Here is a 19,845-nt window from a genome sequence, read left to right as displayed (position 1 = left end):
TCTTTTAATTTCCATGCCCAAAATATAGTTTGCAACACCAAGATCTTTCATGTCGAATTTGGAGGACAATTGGGTCTTCATATCCTAGATAATTTCTTTGTCATTTCCAGCCAGCAACATATCATCCACATACAGGACTAGATAAATAACACGGTCAACAATTAATTTAAAATACACACAGTGATCTGCTTTGCTTCTGGTGAAGCCAAGTCCCCGTATAAATGTATCAAATTTCTGATACCACATCCTTGGTGACTATTTTAACCCATAGAGACTTCTTTAACTTGCATACCAGTTCTTTCTTACCCTTCACCACAAAGCCTTCAGGTTGCTTCATGTATATTTCCTCTTCCAGATCCCAATGAAGAAATGTTGTCTTCACATCCATCTATTCTACCTCAAAATCAAAAGCAGCAGCAATAGATAAGAGTAATCTAATAGAAGTTATCATGGAAACAGGAGAAAAAATATCACCAAAATCAATTCCCGACACCTGGGAATAACCTTTTGCTATCAACCGAGCTTTGTATTTCTCCACCTTTCCTTCTGCGTTTGTCTTCTTCTTGAACACCCATTTGCTGCCAATGGGTTTCCTTCCAGCTGGCAACTCCACCAGATCCCAAACCTCATTTTTTTGCAAAGATGCCATTTCATCAACCATGGCCTCTTTCCAGAGTTTTTCATCCTCTGAATCTACTGCTTCCTTCACAGTTATGGGATCATCGTCAATAATAGATAAAGCAAAATTTGAACAAAAAGCATATGGACTATACCTTTCTAGCTACCTTCTTTCTCTAACTGATCTTCTCACACACAGAGTTTGTGGCTCTTCGTCTTTTGATTCCTCCTCTGTTGTAGAGTCTGATTCTTCCTCCTTAAGCTCAAACTCTATCTTCTTAGGTTCCTTTGGTTGGACTTCATGTTTACTAACATCTTTTACCTCTCTGAACACCACATCTCGGTTGTATAAAACCATCCGTGTGACTGGGTTCCAAAGCTTATAACCCTTTGAAGCATCCTTATACCCAATAAAGATGCACTTTTCAGATTTACTATCCAACTTGGTTCGTTTCTCCTTTGGAACATGTACATATGCATCACATCCAAATACCCTCAGATGTGAAAGAAAGGGTTTCTTACCAATCCATAACTCTTGTGAAGTCTTATCCTCCAACGCTGATGAAGGTGACATGTTGAGTAGGTAACATGTAGTATCCACCGCCTCTGCCCAGAATTCCTGTCCTAACCCGGCACCACCGAGCATGCTTCTTGCCCTTTCCATCAATGTCTTATTCATTCTTTCTGCAACTCCATTTTGCTGAGGTTTATATGGAGTAGTCTTCTGTCGTGCTATACCACACTTCTTACAGAATTCTTCAAATTCCTTGCTGAAAAACTCTCCACCATTATCTGTCCTCAGCACCTTTATCTTCTTCTCTGTCTAATTCTCCATGAGAGCCTTAAATTCTTTAAACTTGTCAAAGCCCTCAGATTTCTTCTTAAGGAAATATATCCATGTATTCCTTGAGAATTCATCTATAAATGATACATAGTACACAGACTTACCCAGTGATGGAACCTTCATAGGTCCAAACACATCATTGTGCACAAGTTCTAATATCTGTTTCACCCTCTTACTACCAGAGGGGAAACTCACTCGATTCTACTTCCCATATACACAATTTTCACAGAAATCAAAATCCAGAGAGCTATTACTCATACCTTCTACCATACCTTTACCATGAAGTATTCAAAGGCCCTTTTCTCCTATATGTCCAAGCCTTTGATGCCACAACATGGTCTTCTCTCCAGAGACCACTAGATTTTCTGGTCCACTTTCAGGAACCATAGAACGGTTGCACCCATCAATAACAGTGCTACCTTGCAGCTTGTACAGAGTTCCAATTCGAACTCCCCACATCAATACCAGTGCCCCCCGAACCATTTTACAGGTATCCTTCTCGAACACTGTTTTTACACCTGCATCATCCAGCTTGCTTATAGAAATCAGATTTTTGGCCAATGCAGGAATATGCAGAACACCCGGAAGTGTTCTAACCCTTCCACCTTGCAACTTCAACTTTACTTTTCCGCAACCAATGATTCTAGCCTTCCTATCATCCCCTAAGAAGACATCACCACCATCATATTTCTCATACTCATAGAACCACTCTCTATGGGGAGTGAAGTGAAAGGATGCACCTGAGTCAATCAACCATGCCTCATGATCTACATGTGTATTTGAAGAAGCCAAGTACACATCCCCACCTTCATTTGAGGTGGTTTTCACCTCTACAGAAGGAGCATCACCAGATCCCTTTCCTTTGTCAGGAGCTTTAGATTTACAGTCCCTTTTGTAGTGCCCTTCCTTTCCGCATTTCCAACACACCACCTTTACAGGTTTTCCTGGAGATTTAGATCTCCCTCTAGATTTAGATCTCCCACTTGATGACTTATTTTTGTTTTTGTTATGGGACCATCCTCGTATAGACAAGGCATCACGATTCTGGCTCTCCATATTTTTCCGTCTCATCTCCTCCGTTAACAAGGATGAGACTATTTCATCAAACTGCAAGGCAGTTGCATTGCTACCTATTGTAATAACCAGACTATCCCACGAATCTCGTATAGAACACAACAAACTGATGCACTTATCTTCATCTAAAATTTTAATATCAACAGATCCTAACTGACTTACCACAGTATTAAATGCGTTCAGATGCTCTGTCACCGAGTCTCCATCTTTCATCCTCAGGTTATACAGATTTTTTTGCAGGAACAGTTTATTCACCAGAGACTTAATTGGTAAAAAGTCCCTAACTTGTCCCACAAAGCCTTCACCGTAGCTTCCCCTGATACATTCAGCAATACTGAACCTGAGACACACAATTGTATTGTGCTCTTTGCCTTTCAATCCAACTTCTTCCATTCTTCATCGGACACTCCTAATGGGTTTAGTACCTGGATCTACTGCGATCCACTGATCTTTATCCACTAACAAATCCTCCATCTTGAGTTTCCACAACTCAAAACTCTAACCATTAAATTTCTTGATCACTATCTTTACACTGCTCGCCATCTTCTTTCATCACCAGAATTGATCTCACAGATCTCCCACTAAACAGGGTCTACCACAGGCCCGAGTGAAACCCCTCAGCAATAAAGGCATCCCTTGAAGCCAAAATAGCTCTGATACCAAAGGTAGGTTTTAACCGCGTACAGAAATTAACTACATACGATTCTAGAACACAAAAAATAAACAATGCGAGAGCATAACAGAGAAAACACATATACACAGAAATTTCCCTTGGATCCCAAAACCGGGAGTACCAGCTTGATTTTTCATTATGTTCCTTTCAATGTTATAATACACATTTATACGTGTCGAAGCATCCAATACCATGGACTGAAAACCATCACGTCCAATACCATGGATCAAAAACCATCACGTCCAAAAAACATGTGCGAAAATCATGCACAAAACCATAGGTGGGTCTTCCCAACCTAATATAGGGTCCAAAACCAAAATTTTCTGGGGCGCTGCCCCATACCCCATAAAGTGGGGTTACGGGTACACCTCAAACCCCCTGTGACCTCCCCCCCTATAACCCCCGGTTAACTACGTGGACTAGTCGTGGAAAGAATATAACACAACCCAACATCCCACCTATGAGAGATATGGGGGAACCCCTCATGGACAGTCCTGTCAGAAATTAGATATCCTCTACCTTTATCTCAAGTAGGTGTTCCCCAAACCTAAACTCTTGTGCCTGAACATCCCATGAATGAACAAGGTATTTCAACAAATCCATTTGTTGCCTCATACCAAGAATCTAGAAGAATTTTATCAATCCACAGTTCTTTAATGCTTGGATGGTAGCAGGATCATTTGCTGCATTTAAATCTTGTTCCTCGTGTTCTCTTTCTCTCCATACGAAAGCCATTTTGTGCTAGTGAACCCCTAAAACATCAAAAATAGATTCATTATGATCCTTTTCATGAAAAAAACTCGTCAAATTTTGAGGGAAAACTAATAAACAACCTTTAGATTTGTGCCTAATTCACCCCAAGAGAGAAAACTAGAGTGTTTTACCTCTACCTGCAGTGCATGACTGCCTAGGTGTAACACACTTTTTCACCCTCTCGGCCTGAGTTGGTCCTAAGGCGAAATTTTGGAACCCGAAGGCCCTCAAAAACTTAGAAATTTTTCTTGAAATCACATAATGGAACCAACAAAAGAAAAAGAAATGTTTTAGCTCCTGCCTGGAAGTGACGGTGATCGAAATCGTCCACTGGATTGGCCGCAATCAGTTGTAGAAGATGGAGGAAAAAGGTACTAAAAACTCTCACTATTAGAGGTAAATTTGAAATGGTAAAAATGAACAATCATTGAGTATATATGGTCATATTGCTCATTATCTTATTCATATAATGTTTTGACCTAGTGATGATTCATTTTTACTCTGAATAAGGTATGTTTAATCCTTTATGTGTTGTTCTAAGGAGGTCGACAGTTGTTAACAGATTTTTTTGGTGCTTTACACATGTGATTTTAACCGAAGAGTATACTTTATCTATTTTTCGGGGTTATTTAAAGCTACAAAAAAGGAACCCCTTAGAGTCCTCTTTCATCTCTTTTCAAACTCCCAAAACATGAAAATATTGTCGAGCACTTGTTTTTTCGAACTCATAAAAGTAAATGAAAAGACATCTACTCAGTATAAGTTTAACCTTCTTCTGGACTGAGATAGACGAACTATGAAAAAGGAATACCTTAGTTGAACATAGCTAAGAGATTCTCTTGGGTATTATTTTCTACCTTTTCAGACCTAAAGGACTACCTCCAAAAAGGGACATCTGGAGTTTTCTTTTTCGCCATTTTTTTAAACTCTCTAAACATGAAAACAATATCAAGTTTTACCTTTGTTGGACTTGTTAAAACATCAAACAACGATGGACTTATTGAACATGACAAGGGCGAACCACTCCTTCTCAAGGTTCGTTAAATATACTCTGAGGGATTCATTCGAAGGATGGACTTACAGATCAATAATATGTTATCCTCCTCAAGCTTGTTAAAAAAATAAAGAGGTGTTGACCACTATGGTTGGGAAAATTGGGAAAATAGTGTACTCCACTTGTTAATGGCAACAATTCACTCTTGAACACAACACTCTTCCACTTCATCTTTGTGGTTGTTGGGTTGGGTAATCTGCTTGTCTTTCGGTTCATCATATCATTTTCAAACCTCCATTTCATTTTTTGTGTCAATGCTACCAACTCCATTTTAGTGTCGTCATTGTGTTCAAGAGAATTCATTCAGTTGATATTTGTTACAATAGTCTTAAGCCTTCATTCTAGGTTTGCCTTTCCTCATCCAGTTCCATATCAACATCCTTTTGATCATTCTGTCACAGTCATGATACCAGTTTTGTGTCATTGATGGGGGATACATCAAGGCCCTCCTGGGGGATACATCAACCAAACCTAGGGGAGATATTTATGTCAGCAATCATAAATCCCACATAACAATGATGAACCACATTAGTAAGTTTGAAACGTCGATAATCCACATGCAATGAATCCAGAATAAAATCTCTAGCAAAACTCAGATCACATAAACCTCAAATCTAAAATATCAATGTAATGTTATGATGATCCAAAAGTCTTAAATACTTTAGATTTGCAATGAAAAACAAGACTTATACTGCTACCACCAACAATTTATCAATATTGTAACCATGTGTTGACACTGCAATCAACACCCTCCAAAATTTTTCCTACTTATGAATTTTGGATCCTACTGAGGATCTAATAATTTGTCATTTTATATTCACTTCATGTTCTATTATTGTTACACTAAGTGTTTAAGTCTTCTTCTTAGTTTCTAAGTGTCAAAGTCACTTGTTCAAACATGCTCAGTCAATAATGAGTTCACAAGCGCATTCCTTTACGCAAGATTGTATGGGCATAGAATATTCCATAAAGACAGTTCTTATGCAATGTTCAACCTACTTTGACAACCAGTGCACACTTTCATTGAAAGTCTTTCACTTTTGGTTGCAATCGTACTTCTACTTCAGTGAATTTTTCCAACTATCGCATTTTCACCTTCGCTTTTGCAAGTGTCACTTTCATGTTTTACGACTGTCACTTCTGCTTATTTTCACTTTAATAAGTGTCATTTTTATGTCACCTTGTCTCTAGCATGTGTCGCTTTCCATGTCATTCGCATTTGCACTTTTCTCTTACTGTCGCAAGTGTCGTCTCCCGGGCATGGGAAGTGTTGCACAATGTAAAATCAGAGTTATGTCTCATTATGAGAGGAAAATTTGGTACCAATGAGTCCTATTTACCACATAAACATGTATTAGACCCATTCCCAAAGTTTTATGCATTGTCATCACTGTCATCGCAAAGTTTATCTTAAGTGTCACACCCAGTCGAAGGGATTCAATTATACATTCTTAAAAGGTAGTTCTAATGCATTATGCTACATTATTATTTCCTATTCATCATAAGGAAATACTTCAAACATATTCCCCTAGTCCTGAGCACTGTCGTACAAGTATTGTCACAAAGTGTACCCTAAGTGTCACACTTGGAGGAGGTTGTTGTATTTTTGTCCTAATCATTGGATCGTGTTGTTGTTGTATAATGAGTGGTCAATGTTGTGTTTTCAATTATTTTGAGTGTGTGTGATCATTCATAAGTCCGGTCCTGGACTTAGTTCTACCTCACTAATCCCACAATTAGCCAAATCCTGAATGATTTCTACTTGACAAACTCAACCACCTTGAACTGAGCATTGCACAATAGCAAGGCTCAAGCTTCCCCCTTACCTCCTGGAATTGTGCAATGCGCAGTTCTTTCATCCAAGTACTATGAATTGCATGGTCACATTTCTCAAGGATTGCCTCCCTGCCCTCAGAAACTCTGAAATATTGCCTCCCAACCAGTCTCTTACTCCACATTATGCAATCTCAGTCATCAAGTTCCCTCCTTGAGTCCTTGAACTGCGCAATCCACTGACCAGTATCCTCCATAACTATGCATTGTGCAGTCTCATAGCTTAACCTTTCCCTCTTGACCTCCATAATTGTGTAGTTTACCCTTCCATTTAGTATTCTTCTTCGCATTGCGTAGTGGCAAACCTCAAGTTATCTCCCTGCCTCCTTGAGTTACACAATCCATGGGCCTATCTCTCTCCTGAATTTCACATTGCGTCGTCTTAAGGCTTAATCCTGCCTCACTAACCTCCCAAACTAAACAGTCTTCATGCCCCGGCTTATAGAATTGTGCATTACACAATCTCAAGCCTTAGTCCCTCACTCCTGGCCTCTGGAACTACGCATTACACAATCCCCAAGCTTTCCTCCTAGTCAAGCACCCAGTTCCAAGTCAACCAATGGTTTTCATGAAGTAACTTAGACTAGGAGATTTCTGGAATGATGTCGTCTTTTCATGAGTGGATTTCACTTTTAGGTACTATATCTTGACCTGACAGGATGATGCTTGGAGAGGAAGAGAAGGAGACTACGTTGAAAGACACTTATGAAGTTGAACCATGAAGAAGTCATCAATCAAGAAGATGAAGAGACACTAGCTTCCGACAGAAGATCAAAGATCAAGATCGCATGAAGACTCCATATCAATAAGCCCCTTGGAGGATGAATATAAAGTACATGCAAGATCCATCATGAAGATGAAAAGAAAGCAGCAAAAGGAGAATCTTGGCAATGTCACATCATCATGAAGTTCCATGTCATGATTGTCTAGAATCATCTCAAGAGTCACATGTATCATCGTGCCTTGCCACATCTTTTGTAGAATGTAATTATGTGGAAGACCAAGGGTCCCGCATGGAATATGAAGAGTCACTATTGAGTTCTAAAGTCACATAGAAGCTTAAAGTTCATGTAAGAATTCAAAACTTCATTGTATAAGGTCAAGAGTCATGAGGGAGGTCAAGAGTCGCATGGGAGGTGAAGAGTCACCTAATTTGTTAAAAAAAGACCCTCATAACTCAAGAAAAAGGACTTTTAGGGACCTGAACTTTCACCTTGGCTTCTCTAGCATTGGCATAGGAGAGAAAATATTTATTTGGAGAAGCAAGTGGTGACTTAATGTTCCACTATTGGGGCTAGTGTGGCAGCATTATACTTGTATATCTTGGCACTTCTACTTAATATATGAAGCTTGATGAGCCAACACATTTTCATGCATGTATCGTGAATATTGTAGGACTATTCTTTAGATGTTTGCGGTATATGTTTCATTCATATGTACTAACGAAATTGAACTATTTCAGTGGCTTTGGTACTTATCTTATTGAAGGTGTGTTGTATTTGGTTTTATGATCGTGGTTGTCTTGTGAACTACTTTTTAGACTAACTTGCGATCCTCTTATGCTCTTGTGTGTCTCTTTTAGGATGGTACTATTACTTTTCTTCTAGAGGCTCACTCTCTTTCTCCCTGTCATGAAAGTACCTTGTATACATCGCAATTGTATGCCTCATAGTGTCAACTTACTTGCTTGTTTCAAAGAATGTTTGTATAACCTCTTATGTTAATAATGGTAGCCAAGGAAAATCCTTAAGGACAATGGCAACTGATTGTATTTCCAGTTGGGGATCCTACTCCAAATGGTGTGAGGTCTAATTGGGACTTCACATCGGGGAGACACCCTTCGTTGACGAATTTCTAACACCGTCAACAGTTGGTGCAAGAAAGAGGTCCAGATGGCAACTTGTACCAGTTGAGTTTGATTTGAAGCGCTTATCTTAAATGGCTCTTTCCAAAATCATAATCCACAGAATGTTTTTCTAACCTATCCCTTGGTAAAGTTTTCATTTTCGCAAAATAGTTTCACAACTTTTCTCAATTCAGGTTTGATGGTGAGGGTGGTACATTCATAGCCAAATAGAGATATGATTTTCTTCGTTTTTGTAAGTTTCATGAAATCAATGATGAAGATGTTGTTTGTATATTATTCCCACTCGCTCTCGAAGTTCGAGTTGAGAAGTGGTGTTAGACTTTACCATCTGCTTCCATTCATTCATTTGGGCAATTCCTCAAGGAGCTTTATTAAGTCTTTGACAGGTATGATTATCAAGATGTATGTAATAGTATTGATCTACTCAAAATGTAATCTAGTGAATCTATAAAGGATTTGCTCAATCAGTATTTCCACCTTTGTTATGAATTTCTCCAGGGAGTGACTTATTCAGATTTTATCAGTGAAAAGTTTCAAAGCTTGATTCTCCTCTCCTTGAAATCTTTTGAACCTGAACCCTTCGATGATGTTGCTCTCCCAACTTATGTTGATCATGAGACACCCTAAATTTGTGAGGAGGAATCTACAATTTTATTTGTTCCGTGTGCTTCTCCTTTTCCGGCACCAATTTGGGTGCCTCATGGTGATGACTTTTGTTATCACATTTGATTAAATTTGAAATTTTTAAATGCTGGCAATTGTAGTATCAACAAAAAAAAAAAAATTAAACAAGGAAAATGGTGATAATAGGACTATCAACATTATTGTAATTTTAAAAAAATTTAAAATACGCTCACAATGGGAGTGCCAGGGTTATCGGGTGTTTGAAATTGCAAACAAAAGAGATTTCGCGAGTAACCAGAGTATCAGCTCCAAAGTGACGAAATTCAAATTTTTGTTTTGAATTGTGTTGACATATTCCACGTCAACAAAAAAGGTAATCATTCTCAAACACGCTCTATTAAATCTTAAAAGAGAGATCACGTGCCAAAGGGATCATTTCCGCCACCAAAGAGGTATGTGGGTTTAATTTTCATGATCGAAGGGTTAAACCCTTTGATATATAATGTCAGTCAGTTATGATAGTACACAACAGGACACGTTCTTTAATAAATTACCCCATATAGAAAATCACTCGTTTCAGTTATGATTATTGTTATCTTTATGCTAAAAATGCTCGTTTTATTGAGTTGCTCATTAGAGATCAAGGATCAAATCATGATCCCCTGCTTCTGTGTATTCGTTAAGCAGCTAGAAAGAAATGGGAAAAAGTGGAAAGTTGAACAGGAGCAAGCCAAACGGACCTTATCTTCTTGAGATCTACTCAGATATCTACCAACATTTTTTATAGACCCGATGGGAAGAATTCTTCAAACGATGCATCGATTTCCATAATGAAGCAGCATGAGCATTTTCCTAGGGCTTTAATCAACATCGAGTAGAGTTTGGAGGAATTTATTTCTAGGTGACAGAGGAATTAATATCTGAGGTTACAAGTCTGCCCAAAGATGGAGAGAAAGATTTCAAAAGCCACATCTTATCTGGAATTGATGTGCCTTTCTTTTTAAAGGACGAATTCAAATAAAAGAACTAGAGAGTAGGGGTGTAGAGGTCATTGTTAAATGATGAATGGCAAGGGGCGCTACAACTGTGTCAACCTCTACCATTTTCATTTTCTGGCTCATTTGGCAGGTCATATAAGAATCAATGCCTCTTATTTCTTGTTAGAAAGTTTAACGCATATGGTCGCTCGAGTTTGAGCAAAACAGAACCATCTTCACATTTTATTTACCAAAAAGATTTGTTAAAGTTATTAATTGAAAATCGGCTAAGGAAAGTCAAGATAAAATGGGATGATTTTATATTTTAGGGAGGGTTTCAACCCCAGCCTGCTAAATCTAAAAGAGGTAGGAAAAATGGCACTAAGAAGGAAGCCAAACAAGTCAAACACCCTGAAACAGGAACCTCATCTCAAATAAATTTTGTTGTACAAACAAGAAGTCAGAAAAGGGTAGAGAAGACCTCTCCTCCAGTTCCTCAATTACCTAAAGTTTACACTAGAAGGAGTGATAGGCTCAGGAAGGCACAACAAACCCCTCCTCCTACTGAAAGCTACCTTCAAGAAGCCATTTGCCATAGAAAACTAAAGGAAAGATGACTGAGCCCCAAAATGAAAGAGCCTCAGCTGAGAAAGAGCCTACCTTGTTTGAGATGTTTAAAGGGGAGGGGAAGCCTCACACTAGGCCTTGGAACAACCTCAGATTGAATATCAAGTTAAAATAGAAATGAGAGCTTGCTAAAGAATTCATAGATGTGGATGATATCCCACTAAAAGACATAGTTATAAATAAGGAGAGAGTTGCAGGTTCGAAAAGATAAAGAAAATGAAGGTTTCCAAGAATGGAACTCCCATGGAGACTAGAGAAACTAAAAGACGCGAATGGCCAATATGGATGTTATGTTAGAAGCGACTAGTACCCTTAGCTGAAAGTTGTTTTTTGATATTTTGAGTTTTGACCCCTTACTGTCAAAATGAAATTTTGGTCTTCAGTTGACAAAGCGCTTGTCAACGTTCTAGCACAGGAAAATACAAAGGAGCGCTAACAGTTTCATTGTCAATGCATTTTAGCGAACAATATGCAGGAAAACGGTGACAGTTGGCCAATAAGCATAATTATCAGTTTCTTGTTGTTAAAGGATAATAGCAGGATTATCAATGACTGCAGGAAAGCTACCCGAGAAAGAAAAAGCTACGCAATAGATGTCCATTTTTGAAGGAATGAAAAGGTGTGATTCCCAGCAAAGGAGTCAAACAACGATGCACTTTTTAATCCCTATTTTTAGCCTGATATACAGCAAGTCATTTTTATTAGAAATATATAGGTTTTAAAAGACTTTTTACATGCATGTACTTAATGATATACACTATTATTTTTAGATTATTGTAATTAAGGATAAGCTATAAACCTGTTTAGCTATTGTATTCTCTATATAAACAGTTTCTGAATAAGAATAAAGGGTTGGAACTTTTAAAAGATAGCCCTTTTATTGCACTTCGGTGCACGATGTAATGGTGAGGGCGGTGCGCTGTAGCACCCCCCACCCAGGTTCAAATCCTGCCGCGGCAGGCGAGTATGATGTATGAGTCCCACCCCAGTTTACAAAAAAAAAAAAAAAAGATAGCCCTTTTATTTATTGTTTGATCAGCTTATAATAAAGCAGTCTATGTGAGCAGTTTATAGAAATTCTTGTGTTACAATTCCCTGTATGTTTCTTGGTTTAATATTTTATTCAATGTCTAAATGCTAAGTGGTTTGAAATTGGAATTCATATCATTGTGCTCCATTTTCTTTACGTTTCAAATTTTTAAATACTCATTTTTCACATATATATCACAATGATTTCCTTCACTATCCTCCAACTTGCTGAAAATTTGTCAAAGGAATTGTCATTACCTCACTTTTATGATGTTTTCTCACTGAACCTCTGATTATATAATGTTGATTGGATCATACTCCATGCCCAATGGTGAAATTTTCGTAAAGTCCAACCAACCTTAGTTTTTCTTAAATAAATATGGCCATAGGACTTATTGCAAACCTTCTACCACTGTGACCTTGGGTAATGGAGTTTTAGGGAGAGATCCCTCTTCAGGTTGAAGGGACAGCTTTCAACATCAAAGCAGTTTGAGGTTACCTTAGATTTTTTCCTACATCCAAGGTTTTCTCTAAGTGATAATAACTTTAAAGTTGGGAAATATGAAAATCGAATTGTTGATCTGTCCATTCAACCTCCACCCAATTCCCATGATTCATATCCTATTGAGAAAAACTTAGAATGGTTTAGCAATTACACGAAGCTTGAAGTAAAAGTTGATCCCTTAGTTTTTCAAGATCGCATTAATGTACATAATCCTAATCTTGAATCTGATCCAATTGAAAACATAATTTCCTCAAGGGATACTTTTCAACCTCTACCATATATATCTCGTGATTCCTTGTTTCACAATACACTTGATCAATCTACTTTAGCTCTTAATGATGTTCAACCTATTGTCTCAAGCAGTAACCGAGAACAAGGTAGTTGCATTTCACAGGTAGAGGAACAAAATGTTGAAGACATGTTCCACCTTTCTTTCCTCTTTCAGGATGACAATCTTGCATTTTTTACTGATCACTGATCTTGTGATCTTGATAACCTATAAAATGATTTCAAAGCCTTCAATCAAGTTGAGAATTTGGACAACCATCACCATTACATATCTTCCTCCATTAACACATGTGACGATGGATATCTAAGTACATCGAATGATATATTTTCTTCTTTTAAAGGCTTAGATTCACGAGGTATCGATTCACGATTTTATTCTTATAGCTCACAATCTACATTTATGCAATGGGATACTCCTTCAATGTAGAATGATTATGGATTACCTTTGATCCATGCATCTTATGATGACAAACATGAAAAGGTAAGTTTTCAGGTTGTTGAATCTTTAATATACCATGTTGAGGAAAAGCAAGATTATTTTGAGTGATGTATTGGTACGCTTGCCTTCGATCATTATGATGATGAAGATAATATTATGGAATAGAACATGCATGTTGATATGTTGTTCTTACAATCTCAATTTGATTTTACAACGAGTATTCTCCTTAGCACACCCGAATATGTTAGATAAGTTTGTTAGGCCAACAACTTTTCTCAATTCCTTAGATCCTTATGCAGTTGGTCATGATTGTATCTAGGTTCAGGATGGTGTGATCCTACAATCAGAGGATGAAAAGCTCGAATCTATTACTCATGACCTTTTCAATTGTAAATATTTCATATGTCAGGAGGAAGATGTTATAAATTCTAATGATCAAGGGAGTTTTCTGACTGATGTATCTCAATTTTCTATCCATCAAGAACTTGATAAGTTAAATCTTGAGTTTGATTGAATTGGTGGCATCAAAAATGTTTTCATTGATACATTTGTTGACATTGGTACATATATACATGTTGATTTTTCAAAGCCACCCAAATTCAATGATCCACCATCACAAAGTTTAGAGACCTGTTAGGAAGTTGAGGCACTTCTATTCCTGCTAATGGTTATGTCAGGTTCTCACAATCTTGTTGAGATCTCAAGATAGTTGGATCCGGATTTTCATGCATAATTTTTTCCTTAATATTCATCCACTAAGAGTAAGCTCATTCTTGAAGGACTTTTAGAACTTTCAAGTTACTTCCCTAAACCCTCAAGATTGAGTCTTTGATAAGATGGAATATTCTTGTTTGGTTAATCTTTATTCATTATGTGAATCCCATGCATTGCACTCACTATTGGGGAGCATATCTTTTACAGATATACACAACCTGAAAGTTTGTCTTTCTATTTGTCGGGATAAAGATCGATCACCTTCCTATCCCTCTTATGCATGTCATGGATCTAACCATCTTTTTTCACACAATTTCTCTTCTTGAGTGATGGTAAATGCTTGAGTCATTTAGTGAATCAAGACCCTTGTGTTGACATGAATACTTGGTTGAATTTGACCTTTGATTTCAATATTTCGCCAACCTCGTATCTTAATTGGTTTCCTAATTTTGCAATGTTAATGATCATTTTAAATACCTTAAGCTTTCATATTACTGGCACAATATCTAATCAGATGCAAAGGTAACCAATGGAAAATTGAGGATCTCATAGTCACCAATATGATCGTAATATTAGCTTTAACAACTATCTCTCAATTAATCATTTTTCTTGTTATCATACTTGATGATGGTTGTTCCACATTGATTGAATTTTTTTACCCTAGTCATTTTATGGTTTATCATTTCACAATTCAGATGCCTGTCAGATAGTTGAGGCATTTCAGTGTGAGTTGATGGTTATGTCAGGTCCCCATTATCTTCACAAAAAATCTAAACAACTTTAGATTAAATATACCTTAGAAGATTCTCTTTGGAATTCGAATACACTAATTGAACATTCATTTTCTCATGAGTCTTAGGGTTTACAAATTGGATGTTCTGAATATCATGATACAATTGTTGAATGGTTAGAACAATCTTACTTGGCAAGCTCCATCCCAAATAATAAGTTTTGATCTTTTCTAATGCTTGCAAAAATTGAAAGCATGGATGAATGTACACTCATGAGCACCCTTAAAGGTTTGTATGATCATCATTTTAATCAACAAGGTAAAGCTCTAGAGTGGCACAAACCATTTAAGTTGAATCTCGGAGTACCCATGGTAATAATCATACTTGTCAATGTTTCAAATCCCAATAGGGATCCATCATCAAGAAAATTACTGAATGATGATAGGACCAGTCGGCATGGCACATATTTCTATTAATAATCAAGACCTTTAGTTTATTGTGTAAGCTTTTCAAGTTCTTATCTTTACTCTTGCACATTATTTTATATTTCTCTTAATCATTTGTATCTTTGTGTTTGTAGGTCAGAAGAAACTACGGTGGCTACACCAGAAATTCCATTACACTTAGCCCTAACCTTCTAGTTGGCTACGTTAGGAGTAGGCCTAGTTGCATGTTAGTGTTGATTTGGGGTAGCATCGGATGTGCTCTAGCCACGAAATTTGGTGGAGAGGTTGGGGCACATGAGATCTCCAATATCCAAAAAGGGTTTGGTAGATTCTAAACAGTTCAGGAGATATTAAGATAATTAATATTTTTAATGGAGTCCCTAAGTCTAAACTTAGGGAAAATAAAATATTAATGTGTATTATTATGAAATTGTGTTAGAATGGTCCAAAAGACATGGATCAATCTAGATCTAATCTTAACCATTGATTAGGGACTTAATCTTGGCCATTTATTTGTCAACGAGAAAAGTATAAGAGGAGGCTTGAGGGTCACTTGGAGAACACACTGAAGGAGACCAGTTAATTCAATTTTTGGAGCGGGGTTAGCTGAGAAATTGAACCAATGGTCTGGAGAGCAGTCAGGAGGCAGCAAGTATGGAACAGAGAGATGGGAGTTCAGTGCAAAGGCAGAAGGCGCAGACACAGGGCTAGAGGAAGGCACGCAGAGGCAGCAGAGGCTGTGCAGAGCTAGCGAGGCCTGCGTCATCCACGTAGAGGCTGCAGGAGTGACGCAGAAGGCTAGAGAGGCTGCGCAGAGCCTCAATAGGGTGGCGCAGAGTGTTTCAGGCTGATGCAAATGGTTTCAGGCTAACGCAGAGGTTAGTAGGGCCTATGCTGGTTTCAGAAGAAGTGTTGGAAAATTTGTCTATCTGTGGGTAAGATAGTTTAGCACCCTGTTGTACTAGAAAATTGCTAAATAATAAAATCCTCCCTTATTGCACCGGTTTTCCCACATTGGGTTAATCCGGGGACATTAGTCCAAAATAATTGTGTCAATGTGTTGATTCTTGTGCATATGTTTGTCTCTGTATTATGGTGTGATATCTACAATAGTATTTATTTTAATGTTTATTGAAGTAATTTCATGAATAACTTATGGTGAAATAAGTAGGAAAAGTAAATAAGTTGCTGCAATGATAGAATATTCACATGGTATCAGAACAAGTAATCAGAGACAAAAAGGGAAAATCAGTTATGGGTCAACACCATGATGCAGATGCATCCACCTCAGGGGACTCACGCATATTTTCAGAAGATTGCACAAGAGAAAGAGATTTCAATTTCTCTATGTTGGCTTTCAGGTTGGAAGAAGAAGTGGCATGCATGACTAGTTCTACATCATCAAAAGTATGGTATATAGATAGTGGAGCCTCATGGCATATGACGGGAATCAGGGAGTGTTTCTCAGAATATCTAGAAGAGAAGATGAACTTTCAAATCACCATGGGGAACAAGTCAAAGTGTACTCCAGTACGAAAGGGTACCATAGTTTTTCAGACAGAATTGGGAGAACAGTTTCGTACCACAAATGTGTTGCATGTACCATGATTGGGGATGAACTTAATTTCTGTGTCACAACTACAAGGCAAGGGATATGACGTCTACTTCATCAAGGAAAAGGTATACGTCAAACACTTGAGTTGGAAAAAGAAAGTGAAGATTGGGATCAAAAGTAATCGGTTGTATAGATTACAACTAGAAACTTCAATGGCACTAATAGGCAATCATGGGGACAAGGACTGGAATGAACTATGGCACAAAAGGATGGGTCACTTGCACCATGGAGCTCTGAGAATTCTCAGGAGCATTGTAACAGGAGTTCTGGATCTGAGTACGGGGCGAGATGATTTATGTAGGGGATGTGCTCTAGGAAAGTATGCCAAGACGACATTTCCTAGTAGTAAACATAGGGCCAAGAGTGTGCTAGGATTGATACACTCAGATATCTGTGGACCTATGTCCGTCAAAGCTCTCAGTGGTGCCAAGTATTTCCTTAGCTTCATTGATGACCACTTGAGGAAAACTTGGATTTATTTTCTGAAAACCAAGGATGAGGTTTTCTGTCGATTCAAGGAGTTCAAGGCTCTAGTGGAGAATCTAACTGGTAATAAAATAAAAGTCTTGAACTCAGATAATGGTGGAAAGTGTGTCGATAAGGACTTCACTAATTATTGTGCTAAGGAGGGCATCAGAAGAGAGTGGACAACTCCCTACAATCCGGAGCAGAATGGGGTGGTAGAAAGGAAAAACAAGACAATTGTAGAAGCAACTAGGGCCATGTTGTATGATCAGAATATGCCAAAATTCATGTGGACGGAAGCATGCAACACAGTTTTCTACGTTTAGAACAAGACTCCTCATCGGGCATTGGGCAAGGTTACTCCAGAGAAAGTCTTCACTAGGAAGATGCATGAATTCAGTCATTTCAGGATATTTAGGAGTTTAGCATATTGTCGCATACCCGAAGAAAAGAGGAAGAAGCTGGATCAGACTACAGAAAAGGGGTATCTGGTGGTATATAGCAAGAACGCTAAGGCATACAGAATATATCTTCCAGGGAGCAGGAAGGTAGTAGTATGACGAGATGTAAAGTTCATGGAGGACAGAGCTTTCAGAACATCTCACGAAATGCCTTCCGAGGAGCAGTCGAAAGAGGATCCATTGGTCATGCCTCTTCAACCAACGGAAGTGAAGAATTCTTCCTCAGGTCAGGAAGATTCTAAGGATGAGGAGGAGGAGCAAACAGAAGCACCTGCTGGCAGAGGAAGAACTAGAATAGAAATTCGTCAGATTTTGCGTGATGCAGAGAACTTCATCGATGAGCCAAGGAACAGTAAGAGGGTGCGAAAACAGCCAAAAAGGTATTAGGTGTTAGTGGCTCAGGCTGGGGAGCTTGCTAGTTTCAAGGAGGCAGATCAGCGTCAGGTCTGACTAGATGCAATGATGGAGGAGTATAACTCCATAATGGTGAACGATGTCTGTGAGGTCGTATCAAGGCCTCAAGATGGATCTACAAGATCAAATATGCTGCGGACGGCAGCGTTGAGAAACACAAGGCTAGGTTTGTGGCTAAGGGGTATGCTCAAAAGGAAGGGATTGACTATGAGGAAACCTTCACCCCAGTAGCCAGGTATACATCTATTGGGACCGTGATATCTCTTGCAGCCCAAATGGGAATGTCAAGACGTCATTTCTAAACGGGGTAATAGAAGAAGAGGTATACATTGAACAACCAGAGGGCTTTGAAACTCATGAGAAGAAGTCGGATGTATGCAGACTGAAGAAAGCCTTGTATGGGCTGAAGCAAGCACCGAGAGCATGGTATGGTCGAATAGATGGCTACTTGTAGAAGATGGGGTTTTTCAAGAGTGACGCAGATCTGAATCTCTACTATCTGGTTGTAGAGAATGAGCCACTTATCTTAGTCTTATATGTGGATGATCTCTTTCCGACAAGATCATCCAGAATCATTTAGGACTACAAGAAGAATCTCGCCACAGAGTTTGATATGAAGGATCTGGGATGAATGCGCTAATTCCTAGGGTTGGAAGTTTGGCAGCAGAAAGGAGATATCTTCGTTGGGCAAGGGAGGTATACTATAGAGATCTTGAAAAGGTTCAAGATGGGAGACTGTAGACCTATGGTTACGCTAATGATCACCAACTAGAAGAATATTGATGCATTAGAAGACAAGGATGTTGATCCCACCCTATACCGACAGCTCATAGGGTCCCTGATATATCTGGTCAATACCAGGCCAGATATTTGCTACGCTGCCAACACCCTTAGTCAGTTCATGGTGGAACCAAAAAGGGCACACTAGGCAGCAGCCAAACACATTCTCAGGTATTTACACAGAACAGTTGATTATGGTCTCTTATACACCAAGGGGAAGGATATCAGGTTGAGTGGATTTACTGATGCAGATTGGGCAGAAAGTTTAGTGGATAAGAAAAGTACCTCTGCATACTGTTTCAACATTAGATCAGGAATGACCTCCTGGTGCAGTAGGAAACAAAAGTTCATGGCTCTAAGCTCATCTGAGGCAGAATATATGGCGGCAAGCACAACTCCATGTGAGGCCATATGGCTTAGAAAACTGCTGGTGAACTTATTCGAAAGAAATATGGAGGCGACCAAGATCATGTGTGATAATCAGAGTTGCATCAAACTCTCTAAGAATCCAGTATTCCATGAGAGGTTGAAGCATATTAATATCCAGTGTCACTTTGTCAAAGATTGTTTCCAACGAGAAGCTGTACAGTTGCGCTACACTCCTACAGGAGAACAAGTGGCAGATATCCTCACCAAGGCCCTTGGAAAGTCAAAATTTTACTACTTTAGGGAAAAGATGGGGATGGTAAAGAACCCCTTTCAGAACTAGTGCGTTAGCGTGCGAATGAAGAGGGAGTTGCAGTGCAGATGCATTGTTGGGAGAAAGGATCAGCAGCAGCACAGATGTAGAGGGAGTTGCAGTGCGGATGCAATGTTGGGAGAAAGGACCATCAACAACACGGATGCAGAGGGAGCTGTCATACAGATACAACAATGGCAGTCGCAGATTCATGGGCAGCAGTACAAGATGCAGCAATGCAGAGGATGTTGGGTAGGGAGGCTTAACATTAGCACAGGGAACGATGTCGAGTGATCGAGATGATACTCAGTGAGGAGTATTACTAGAGAACAGTC

The sequence above is a fragment of the Pinus tabuliformis genome, chromosome 6, assembly GCF_031772625.1.
Source record: "Pinus tabuliformis cultivar Carrire ecotype Pingquan chromosome 6, CPIR1, whole genome shotgun sequence".
In the NCBI taxonomy this organism is placed as follows: domain Eukaryota; kingdom Viridiplantae; phylum Streptophyta; class Pinopsida; order Pinales; family Pinaceae; genus Pinus; species Pinus tabuliformis.
The sequence above is the reverse complement of the archived record's forward strand: the minus strand, read 5'-3'. Positions refer to the sequence as shown.